The 13,102-nt window shown below is 41.9% G+C and overlaps 1 protein-coding gene across 2 annotated transcripts in view; it reads left to right on the forward strand.

Moving 5' to 3' along the window:
- The first annotated feature begins 458 nt into the window (after positions 1-458).
- Positions 459-13,102, forward strand: part of slco4a1 (solute carrier organic anion transporter family, member 4A1) — a 159,498-nt gene continuing 146,854 nt past the window's right edge. The window contains exons 1-2 of one of the 2 annotated variants that reach the window (XM_048608413.1): positions 463-523; positions 1,542-1,615. The gene's annotated coding sequence lies outside the window, so the exon portion shown is untranslated. Of the gene's footprint in view, positions 524-1,541; positions 1,616-13,102 lie in introns of both variants that reach the window. The other variant, XM_048608414.1, reaches the window with a different exon arrangement.

The raw sequence follows: 13,102 nt of genomic DNA on the forward strand, positions 1-13,102 counted from the left end.
AAAAAAGCAAAATAAAATGCTGAGCCAGCCTCAGCTGTAGAATTGCGTACAGTCCTGGCACATCAAACAATCATAATGGGCACAATATAAATGCAAGTCTTTCTTTCACTGAAAGAAGGGATGGTAGGATACAAAACTGTGGTTGAAATCAATGGTGTGAATTTCTTGGCTTTTGCAGAATTATAAATAATTTCCAATGAAACAAAGGTAAATAAAACATTAAACGCTGCGAATATGTAACAAAAAAGTAACAATTTCAGTATGCACTGATCATCTTTGCACAGCGTGGGTTATAGTGAGGAGATTCGAGCATCACTCACTTGGGATCCGCTGGTTGTGAATGGATCATATTCATGTCACTCAGTCGGTCAGAGTCTCTCTGATTGGTGTACAGACGTAACGCCATATACCGGTGTGGTCATTAGCCGAGCCGGCTGTCAGTCACTATCTGTTCCTCAGCTTCATGAATGAGAGATTGGACCTGGATCTGGACCGAGCGTGAAGCTAAGAGTCAGCGCTACATGTGAGTCTCTTTTCACTTTTCCAGACTGTAACGGCTAGTGATTCCCCGTAGCCAGCCTCCAAAACAAAAACATACACCCCCTGGGATGGAAACTGCTAAATCAACACAATTACAACCAATGGAGATAAAGATAATTAGTGACAATTTGAAACGTGCTGTTATCATGCGGGCTATCTCTGATCTTTTGTTAGCTTGTATTTAGAGACTTGGCTTATTTAAAATTCATCGTGTGCCCTATGTTTGTATTTTGCACGGAATATGATTGTAAACATGTGGCTGACAGGTTGCCACAGAGACATTTAATACATTTCCTTACACATGGATCCTTAGTCCTCTAATTGTTACCTTGTGATCTTGGGAAGGTTTTCTATATAAAATGTACGGTATTGCTATTTATGTTCTCGGGCGGGGGGAAGCAGTAGCTGTGAAGTGCGATCTAAAGACTAGCGGCATCAGAGTCACTCAGCCCCTTAAACACACAAAATGTTGTGTGGTACAGGAGGCAGCCATGGGGTTACTATCGGTCACACCTACCGTGTTAGTCTCAATGCAGCTTAACAGGTGCCTAAACACCTCAAACAATGAGGAACTGGTTCTGATAAAATTCTTCTGTATTGATAGGAACAATAATCTTACTGCACACTCCACGTGTTCTCTGGGCGTTAATTTGCGGAGTCATTATTTGGTTCCCTTGAGATAATTTTGTGAAACCACTTTGACGTTGCAAAAAATGAATCATCACATATCAAGGACAGAGTGCAACGTAGTTTCTCAACTTACTTTTTTTCTTCTGTACGGAATTAAACCGCCTTCATGATTTCTTTAAATGGTTAATTCTCTTGGCATGACCTGATTTGTTTTGTTTTTATTTGGCTGAGGAATGTCTCTCCTGAACGCCAGCATTCACATTTTGAGGTCTCTTTCGTCTTTATGCGTACGTGGTTATGCCTGATCATATATCTATCCAGCCCCGATTTCTCCCTCATTTTCAAAATTCTCGTTATACTTGCACCTCTAGGTTGAAGTTGTTCAAGATTCGAATACCCAATTCAGATCTATTTAGAAAGCTTCATTTTATCTATCTATTTCAAGGTAAGTTTACAAAACAAAATGTGCGAGATGGGAAATAGATCTATGTTTATTCTTTAGAAGCTAAATGTTCAGTGAGAAATCAAATAAAATGCGATTGCAGTTGATAAATAGAGAACAAAAACAGAAATTGCTGGAAAAGCTCAGCAGGTCTGGCAGCATCTGGAGAGAGAAAGCAGCGTTGATGTTTTGAGTCCAGTGACCCTTCAAAGGTCCAGCACTTTCTGTTTGTTTCAGATCTCCAGCATCCGTAGTTCTTGGGTTTTATTTTAAACCTAACATGGCCTTCCTCCTTCTCTCTGTCACGTTCGGCGTATGATTTCCTCATGTTCTGATTGTTATCTTCATTTCAGTTGCCCACGCTCCCTCAATTCACTGTTCTTTCTCTATTATAATATCTCCTATCATAATCCATACTCGGTCTTCCAATCTCCTACGGTCCTGAGTGGTGATATTTTGTCATTTCCTTATCAAATCGAAAGACCGATTTTGAGTAAGTACAGCTGGGAATTTAATTTAAAATTGGTTTTTGATGCAGAAGGGGAAGAAGTGCTTTAAGTAAAGTTTACTGTAAGAAGTGTAGCTCTGATTGGGACATCTGGTGAAGGGTGGAGTGGTGTGTTTTTCCTCCTCTTTTGCAATAAGTTCAGTCCTTGGTAAGAATCTGCTGTTAGGGACTCGCTTTCTGTTGCTGTAAATTACAAAAGTATTATTTTTAAAGAAGTGGATTTGACTGAGAATCCCCAGGAATAGGGGAATGCCGGTGCCAACATAAAGAGTCCAAAGCAGAGTAAAGTTAATACATTGGCAGCACAATTCAATTGAATGGAACATGTTGGCTGTAATATTTGGGAACTCATGGACCCTCTGATGTCTGAGCACACCTGTACAGGAAGTGCTGCCAACTGCAGAAACCTGAGCTTCAGGTTTCTGAGCTCAAGCGGTGGCTGGAGTAATAGAATCCTAGAATCCCTACAGTGTGGAAACAGGCCCTTTGGCCCAACAAGTCCACACCAATCCTCAGTGCTTCCCAGCCAGACCCATTCCCCTACAACCCACCTAATCTACACGTGAACATTACGGGCAATTTAGCATGGCCAATCCACCTATCCTACACATCTTTGGGCTGTGGAAGGAAACTGGAGGAAACCCACCCAGACACTGGGAGAATGTAGAAACCCCACACAGTCACCCGAGGGTGGAATCAAACCCAGGTCCCTGGAGCTGTGAGGCAGCAGTGCTAACCACTGAGCCACTGTGCTGCCCAAAAGTGAGGTGGTCACACCATAACTTAAGAAAAGGGAGGCAGAACGGGAATGGGTGGCTACTAGGCAGTCCAATAGAAACAGGCAGGTAGTGCAGGAGTTCCCTGGGGTTCTGCTCCCAAATTGTTTCCTGTTTTGGAAGTTGATGAGAGGGCTAGTTCTTCAAGGGAGTACAGTCGGAGCTGTATTTGTGACACTCTCTAAGCAGCTCAATTATACAGGATGAAAAGAAGAAGCAAAGAACAGCAATAGGGATTCATCTGTTGTGTGGCTATAGACATGACTCCAAGATAATATGTTACCTTCCCATGACCGAGTCAAGGATGTTACAGAGCAACTGCAGGACATTCTTCTGGTGAAGGCAAACAGCTTGAGGTTCTAGTCCATATTGATATTAATGAGTTAGGCAGGAAGGCAAGTGTGGTTCTGTAATTGGAAATTAGGCAGCTAAGAATAAAATTAGCAAGCAGGACATGAAATGTAGTAATTTCTGGATTACTCTCTTTGCCATATGTAAGTGAGCACAGATATAGAAGCAAAATGTAGAAGAATAAGGTTGGTAGGAGGGAGCATGTCAGATGCCTGCAAAACTGGGCCTGGTTCTCTGGAAGACAGCCCCTACAGAAGTTACAGTAAACAGTCTGTGTAATGGACCAGGGAATTTTTACGGATGTATGATGGATATGAGTTTGTATATGGATGTTGTTTATGTGGACTTCCAGAAGGCATTCGATCAAGTCCCACAAAAGAGACTATTAACTAAGGTAGAAGTCCACGGAATTGAGGGCAAAATACATGGCTCCGAAAGTGGTTGAGTGGCACATGACAAAGTAGGGATAATGTGTTTGTATTCAAATTAGCAGGATGAGACCAGTGGTTTCCTACACGGATCTGTTAGGGCACCTAATTATTCACTTTAGTCATTAATGACTTGGATAATAGCATAGAAAGTCATATATCCACATTTGCCGATGGCACAAAGTTAGGCAGCATTACTGACAGTGGAGATGATAACATAAAATTACAAAGTGACATTGATTGACTAAGTGAATGGATAAAACTGTGTGGCAGATGGCGTTTGTAAGTGAGAGTGTGAGGTTATCTATTTTGGACTGAAAAAATGATAAGTTGGTGATCTGAAGTGAAATATTGTGGATGTCCAAAGAGACTTGGAGGTTCAGATTTATAAGTATTTAAAATCTCTCAAACAGGTGAAAAAGTAATCAAGAAATCTAGTGGAACGTTGCCTTTTACATGTGGAAGACTGGAGTACAAGGGATGCAGAAGTGATACTGCTGCATCCTTCTAACTCTGGTTAGACTCCACTTGGACTCTGTGAGCAGATCTGGGCACCACATCTTTGGAAGGATGTAGTCACTTTGGAGAAAGTACAGCGTAAAGTTTACAAGAACTATACTTGAACTTCAGAGGTTAAGTTATGAATTAGGCCAGTTTTCTCTGGAATTTAGACAGTTAAGGGGCGATTTGGTCAAAGTCTTCAAGATGTTAATAGGAAATGACAGGGTAGATAAAGATAAAGTATTTCTGCTGGTTGGGGATTGTAGAACTAGGGGGCGTAGTCTGAGAATTAAGGCTAGACTTTCAGCAGAGATTTTGGGAAACATTTTCATGCTGCATTACTGTGTGACTCTATGACTTCTACACAGTTGTGGGTGTTTGGAGCTGTCTTCCACATACGGCAGTATATGTGGGATCAGTTGGTAATTTTAAATCTGAGAGAGTTAATTTTTTGTTAAATGAAAGTATTAAAGGATATGGGCCAAAGGCAAGGATATGGAGTTAGACCAACAGATCAGCCATGATCTCTTTAAATGGTGGACCAGATTCGAGGGACTAATTGACCTACTGATGTTTCTATGTCCCTATGCAAGTTGGACAGATTGTTCCTGACCAGAGGTGGAACTGAGCATCTTGCAGGGCACTTTACTTGTGCTGTTGGACCAAAAGAGAATGTTAGACAAGAACACCAGGGGACTTTACAATTTTGTAATATAAAATGGAATACTGGTAGAGTAAGTGAGGGAAGAGTGTTCCTAGATTCTAATGAGGAGAATTTACCAAAGGAGTTGTATCCAGTCCAACAGGAAAAGATCCACTGTTAGACCTCGTTCTTTGAAATGAGGTGGGCCAAGGAGATCACATGTGAGTAGGGGAAGAATTTACATGATTATTGTATCAGAAAGAATAGGATGACGGTGTGGTGTAGAACATAAGAACTAGGAGCAGGAGTAGGCAATTCAAACCCTTGAGCCTTCTCCGTCACTTCATACCATCATGGTTGATCTCATCTTGGCCTCAATTCCACTTTCCTGTCAACTCTCCATAACCCTTCAATCCATTAGTAATTAAAAACCTGTCTAGCTCCTTCTTAAATTTAGTCAATGTCTCAGCATCCACTGGACTTTGGGGTAGTGAATTCTACAGATTCACAGCCCTTTGGGAGAAGTGACTTGTCCTCCTCTGTTTTAAATCTGGTGTCCCTCACCCTAAAACTATGACCTCTCATTTCTAGTTTACCCCACATGAAGAAACACCCTTTCTATGATTACTTTGTCAATCCCCTTTAGTACTCTTTATCCCTCAATTAGATCTCCTCTCATTCTTCTAAACTGAGTACAGGCCTAAACTGCTCAATCTTTCTTCATAAGACAAACTCCTCATCTCTTGAATCCATTTAGTGAATCTCCTCTGAACTGCTTCCAATGCAACTACATCCCCCCTCAAGTAAGAGAACCAAATTTGTAAGCAGTACTCCAGGTGTGGTCTCACTAATGCCTTGTATGATAGCAGCAACACTTCCCTACTTTTATATTGATGATGGTCAATCTGAATTTTAAAAAGTCAATTGATGTAGAGCCAATGAGGCAAGAATGGAGCTGGGCCATTTAGACAAAAAGATTGGTGGGAAAACTGTCCCTGTAAAATGGGACATCTTCAAAGATGGGATGGTTCGGTCAACAGTCAAAGTGTATTCTCTCAAAAGGGGAACAGAGGGCAAACAATTCCTGGATGACAAAGGAGATAGAAGTTTAGATAAAGGAAATAATGTGTGCTTTTGAGTGGTTTCATATAGAAAATAACAATTGAGAACCACGAAGAATACAGAAGGTTTAGAGAGGAGGTGAAAAAAACCATATTAGAGAAGCAAAGATGAATCATGAATAATTGGTCACAAACATAAAGGGGAATCCCAGTGTCTTCTGTTGGCATACAAATAGCAAAAGGCATGAAAATAGTTAAGTGTGGTTAAAAGAAGAATGAGCAACAGGGGATTTATACACAGCCGCAGTATTAAATGAATACTATGCATCTGTCTTTACCAAGCATTTAGTCATCCAGGTTATGGTGAGAGAAGACAAAACTGACTCTAGAAGGGTTCAAAATTGATAGTGAAGAAGTATTTGGATAGGCTGTTTGTACTTGAGTTGATAAGGCACTGGGATCAGATGAGATCCATCCATGAATATTAAAACATGTGACAGTGAAAATTGTAGGAGTACTGGTCATGGTTCACTGGACTTAGGAGAGTTGCCAGAAGAATGGGGAATTGCAAACATCATACTCCAGATCAGAAAAAGGCTATAAGGATAAGGCCATCAACTAATGAGTTAGTTTAACTTCAGTGGTGAGGAAGCTTCCAGAAACAATTTTTCAGAATAGAATTCACAGTCACCTCACAAAAAAAGTGGTTTGATTAGAAAGAACCAGCATGGATTTCTAAAGAATAAATGTTGTTTAACTGCCATGCTGATGTTCAATACAGTGCCACACAACAAGCTTGAGAAAGGTTATAGCTAATTAAATAAAAGGGATGTAGCAACTTGAATACATAGGAAACGGTCAGTGGCTGATGGATATTTTTCAGACCTTTCTGGAGAAAGGTTTGTTGTGGAGTTCTCCAGCAGTCATATTGAGATGCTTGCTTTTGCTAATATTAATTATCTAGGTCTTTGTGTAGAGGACAATTCCAAAGTTTGCGAATTATACAAAACTTAGAAGCTCTTAAACTGTGAAAAGACTGTGTAGAACTTCAAAAGGACATGGACAGGTTGGCTGAGTGGGGAGATTAGTAGCATATGAAGTTCAATGCAGAAATTTGTGTGATGATGCATTTTGGTAGGAAGAACATGGACTGACAATACAAAATAAGGGGTACAATTTTAAAGGGAGTGCAGGGGAAGATTGTGAATATGTGCAGATTATTGAAGACGGCAACACAGGTGGAGTGAGCAGTTAATAATGCAGACAGAATCCTGAGTTTTATTAATGTGGGTATAGAGTACAGGAACATGGAGGTGATTCAGAACTTGTCTAAGACGTGTAAGATTTCATCGAGAGAATCGTGTACAGTCCTGGTCACCATATTTTATATCTTGTATATTTGGTATTTCTCCTTTGCTGTGGTGAATTGGCTGCATGGGTGATATTGTACATCTGTTCCTCCTTTTGGAGGAATGATCCTTTGTTACCAGTCATGACAGCTGTATTGTGGTGATTCTAATGATGTTATTAATAATCTTTTCTGGTTTATGCATTTCACCTATCGGTCAAATAGGGACTTTCTCCCCATTTCTTGCCTGTTTTAGTATCTGCTTCATCAGCAACTTTTGCTGCACGCCAGATTTGTATGACAGCATCCTGGACATGTAGAGTTTGTCCTCTTCATAGCTCGGGTAGAGACCAAGACTGCCTGTTTGTAATGCTGATCCTTTTCCTCTGTTGCAGTGAGTCACTGTCTCATTTTCTCCCTCATTTTGGAGGATGGATAAATTATGGATGCAGAGTAGTCTGATACTTTATCCACTTCACGGCTGTAAGGGTGATTTCCTTTTGGGGTTGAAAGGTTTGGATTGGAGTGAGAATAAGGCACAGTTTGAGTCTTTCTTTGTCTCTCAGTATTTTTCAAGGATTCTTTTGAATGTCTGGATTTGGCTTTCCTCTAAACACACTTCCCTGAGGATTCTGGTGACAGAGTGATTGTTAAAACCATTTTGCACATCAAATTTACTAAAATTTTCAGATGTGAACTGCATGCCTCTGTCATATATTAATCTCAAAGGAATCCCTCGTTCAGTAAACATACTTCATACTGCGAACTGATTGTTATGGCTCTTGTCTTTTATCTTCTGGATAAAAGGCAGCTTTGAATACTATAACATGACTTTGATATACCATTCTTGATTATATGTGAATAAATTGGGTCCTACAGTATGGTATGGTCTGGTTGGTGCTTTAGTCATTATCAGGACAACTCTGTACTTCTGACATGCATTACATGTAGATACCATCTATTGGTTTCCTTTGTTGATACCTATCCAGTGCACATCCGATATGGCTCTGCATTTATGCCTTTCCATTCCCATGTAGTCTTCATGTCGACCTTCACTTCTAGCAAAGTTCTTCCTACATCATATTGTGATAATTCTAGATCTGGCTGTCAGAACACCATCTTGGAAAGAGATATCTAACTCTGACAGATCACTATTACAGCCTGACCTTGCTGTATCTCATCAGCCTAACCCTGGATTTCTTGTGACTCAGCATATGTAGTTCCTCATTTTTGCTGGTCTAAGCTCTAAATTAACTCATTTTCGGTGGTATTGCTTTCACAAAATGATAAATCTTTATTTCTAGCTCCTCTTTCTGTGGCAACAACTGAGATAGTGCTGAATGTAAACTGTTTCTCTTCCTGGCTTGTATTTCAGTAAAATCTGTAGTCTTGTTAGTGCTTTCTCACATTCCTCTTGTAGATCTGCTCTAGTGGGTGATAGTCACTCTTCTCTATGATCTTTCTCTGCTAGAGATACATGTGGGACTTCTGACACCCGTGCATGACTGTCAGAAGCTCTATGTTGAAATGCCATCAAGAGTGGCTTGGCAGCACCACTATTGACTGAGTTGGTCAAGTGCTGAAGAACATAGCTGCTAGACAGTGTCTGTTGTAGGTGAGGGAACCAACAAGAGGCAAAAATAAAAATCGCATCTTCACCAATCAGCCAGCTGCAGACACAATATTGATAGGGGTGACCACCACACAGTTTTGTGGAAACAAAGTTCCATCTTCACATTAGAGATACCCTCCATTATATTATGTAGAACAATAATTGTCTAAATGAGATCAATTTCAAACATATCTAGCAATTCAAGACTGGGCAGTGTGATATATGAACAGCTGCGGAATTATACTTCTAAACAATCTGCATATCATGTCCCAGCATATCCTCTGCTCTTCCATTATAATCAAGCCAGGGATTAATCCTATTTTAATGAATAGTGTAGGAGGGCATGCCAGGAGCAGCACGAGGCATACCTTTAAATGAGGTGTCAACCTAATGAGCTTACAATACAGGGCGAATTGCATGTCAAGTAGCTTAAGCAATAAGTAATAGGGCTAAGCAATTCCACAACTAACAAATTAGATCAAAGCTGTGCAATCCTGCAGCATCTACTTGCAAATAGTTGTGGATAATTAAACAACTTGCTGGAGGAGAAGGCTCCAGAAGTATCCCCACCTCCAAATGACAGGGAAGCCCAGTACATCAGTGCAAAAGAAAATGCTGAGGCATTTGCAACAAAATTCGGCTAGTAGTACTGAATGGATGGTTCATCTCAGAGTTCTGTGGAGTTCCAAGCGTCACAGATGCTAGAATTCAGCAAATTCAATTCACTCCACATGATATCATGACCCAACTGAAGGCACTGGATGCTGTTGGGAATTTGGGCCCTGATAAAATTCTGGCAACAGTACTGAAGATGTGCTTCAGAATCTGTCACTCCTCTAGCCAGGCTGTTCCAGTACAGTTACAACACTGGCATCTACCCAACAATGTGGAAATGTGCCCTGTACGTAATAGGCAGGACAACCCCAACTGTGCCAATTGCCATCTAATGGGTCCACTCTCAATCATCAGTAAACTGACGGAAGAGGCCATTAACAGTGTTATCTAGCAGCACTTGCTTAGCAATAACCTGGCTACTGATGCTCAGTTTGGGTCACACCAGAGCCACTCAAGGCCAGGGCCACCCTGACCTTATTACAGACTTGGTTCAAACATACAGGAAAAAGAAGTAACTTCCATTGAGGTGAGGGTGATTGCCCTTGACATCAAGGGCCTGCATCAAATCTAAGGCCAAATAGAAAATGGAGGGATAGCTCCCTACTGATTGGAGTCATTACTGGGTAGAAATAAATTTAGTTGTGGTAGTTGAAGATCAGTCATATCAGCTTCTTTTCATCTCTGCAGGAGATCCTCAGGGAGTGTCCTTCGCCCAACTATCTTCAGCTGCTTCAAAAATAAACTTCCCCACCTTCTTAAAGCCAGACGTGGGGATGTTCACTGATGATTACACTATATTCATCACCATTTGTTACTCCTCAGATACTAAAGTAGTCCATACTCAAATCCAGCAAGACAGTTTGGGCTCACAAGTGGCCAGTAACATTTGCCCCATACAAGTGCCAGGCAATGACCACCTCCAACAGTATCACTTGGCAGACAAAATCCTGGGATTCCCTCCCTATTGTGGATTTTCCTGCATCAAATGGGCTGCAGCGGATCAAGAAGGCAGCTCGCCATCACCATTAGGGCAACAATGATGGTCAAAAAATGCTGGCCCAGCCAAATGAAGCCCACATCCCATGAATTAATAAAGACAGTTTAGTTACCATTTGAACATTGGGTGTCTGCACAGAATCAAGGGAAGTTTATGTTTCAATGAGGAACTATCTGCCCATCAACAGAATGAGTGAGTGTTTTTCAATGACTGTGTTTCTTGTGCTATGAGGAAATGGTGTAGTTTTAAGAAGATTACTCATTTTCCGAAATAAATGAAACAGTCGAGTTCTTAAAAATGACACTTCTAAAAAATGACTATTTTTATAGAATTTTCTAAGCATGCTGTGTCTATTTTGAGTTGTCCTCATAATTTTAGCCGTGGAACGCAGCTGTAGTGTGAGCATTGACTGACTATACAGCTAATCACCAGGAAGAATGCAGTAAGTTGATAATTGACACACTTCTCCATTCGCAAAAATGTTAATAATTTAGAAATGCGATCTTGAATGTTGTAGTTCAATTTTTTTTTTTTTGAAGATTCATTCTGCTTCCTGGGCAGTATTTGGAAATGAAATGTGTTCGGCAGAGTTCAAATTGAGTAGATTTGCACAGGTTTGTGCAAGGAAGAAAGCTTGGGTTTATGTAACTCTCTTTATGTCTTTGGGATTTGGTGACCAGCTAGTTAGTAACTCTTCAGCTGTCATTTCTGGTGTTTCATTAGTAATAATGTCAAAAAACAAGGCAGAAGCATTTGCAATTATTTTCAGCCAGAAATGCAGATTGGATCTTGGCCTCCTCCTCAGCATTATTCCGCTAATTTCAGCATATCAAGAAAGAGGTAAGTACAGTGGATACAGAAAGGGCCATAGACCCTCCCAACGTCCCAGCTACCGTACAGAAGACATATGCACCAGCACTACCTAGTAACATAGCAAAGCGGCTTCAGTACTTTTACAATATACCCAACAATATGGAAATTTTCCTCAGTATGTCGTCTGCACAAAATGCAGGACAAATCTAATCCAGCATTATAGCCCCCTTCCCTCTATTCACGATCATCAGCAGAGATATGGAAGGTGTTATCGATAGTGCTGATGAGTAATAGTTGCTTAGGAGTAATCTAATCACTGATGATTAATTTGGATTCTACAAAGACTACTTGGCTCCCAAGTTCTTTTACAGACAATGTTCAAACTTGGAAAATACAACTGAATTCTGGAGGCAAGGTAAATGACTGCCCTTTACGTTAAGGCCTGAGTGTGGCCTCAAGGATTTCAAGAACAATTGGAGTTAATGAGATCTGGATCTGTGATACCTAGTTGAAGTTATGCTGAGCACAAAGAAGGTCTTTGTGATTTTTGTAGGCTGATCATTTCAACCCCTGGACACTGCAGGAGTTCCTCAGGGTAGGGCCCTGGTTCCAACTGCCTTCAGTTGCTTCATCAATGACATTCATCTCAAAAGGGGTGGCGTGGTGGCTCAGTGGTTGGCACTGCTGTCTCACCGCTCTAGGGACCCAGGTTCGATCCCAGCCTTGGGTGACTGCCTGTGTGGAGTTTGCACATTCTCCCTGTATATGTTTGGGTTTCCTCCGACAGTCCAGAGATGTGCAGGTTGGGTGAATTGACCATGTTAAATTGCCCATAGTGTCCAGGGATGTGTAGGCTAGGTGGGCTGGCCATGGGAAATGAGGGTTACAGGGGTAGAGTAGGTGAGTGGGTCTGGGAGGATGCTCTTGGAGGGGTCGACATGGACTTGATGGGCCGAATGGCCTGCTTCCACACTGTAGGTATTCTATGATATGGCTCTATCATAAGATGAAAAGTATTCATAATTCATACTCGGGTGCCCAATTGCAGTAAGACCTGGACAACCATCAGGCCGGGCAAATTGTTCGTGGCAAATAAAGTTAGTGCCACACAACTGGGCTGAAGGGCCTGTTTCCATGCTGTGGACCTCCATGACTCTAATTGCCATTTCCAGCAAAAGTGAATGTATCATTTTCACAGATAGTAGGAACTGCAGATGCTGGAGAATCCGAGACAACAAGGTGCAGGGCTGGATGAACACAGCAGGCCAAGCAGCATCATAGGAGCAGAGAGGCTGACGTTTCGGGCCTCGACCCTTCATCAGAAAAGGGGGAGGGGAAGGGGGTTTTGAAATAAATAGGGAGAGAGTGGGAGGCGGATAGAAGAGGGATAGAGGAGAGGATAGGTGGAGAAGAAACAAACAGGTCGAAGAGGCGGGGATGGGGCCAGGAAAGGTGAGTGTAGGTAGGGAGTTAGGAAGGGGATAGGTCAGTCCAGGGAGGACGGACAGGTCAAGGGGGCGGGATGAGGTTGGTCGGTAGGAGATGGAGGTGCGGCTTGAGGTGGGAGGAGGGGATAGGTGGGAGGAAGAACAGGTTAGGGAGGCAGGGACGAGCTGGACTGGTTTTGGGATGCGGTAGGGGGAGGGGAGATTTTGAAACTTGTGAAATCCACATTGATACCATTGGGCTGCAGGGTTCCCAAGCGGAATATGAGTTGCTGTTCCTGCAACCTTCGGGTGGCATCGTTGTGGCACTGCAGGAGGCCCAGGATGGACATGTCGTCTGAGGAATGGGAGGGGGAGTTGAAATGGTTCGCGACTGGGAGGTGCAGTTGTTT

Source organism: Rhincodon typus, chromosome 19 (assembly GCF_021869965.1).
Source record: "Rhincodon typus isolate 14 chromosome 19, sRhiTyp1.1, whole genome shotgun sequence".
NCBI lineage: Eukaryota > Metazoa > Chordata > Chondrichthyes > Orectolobiformes > Rhincodontidae > Rhincodon > Rhincodon typus.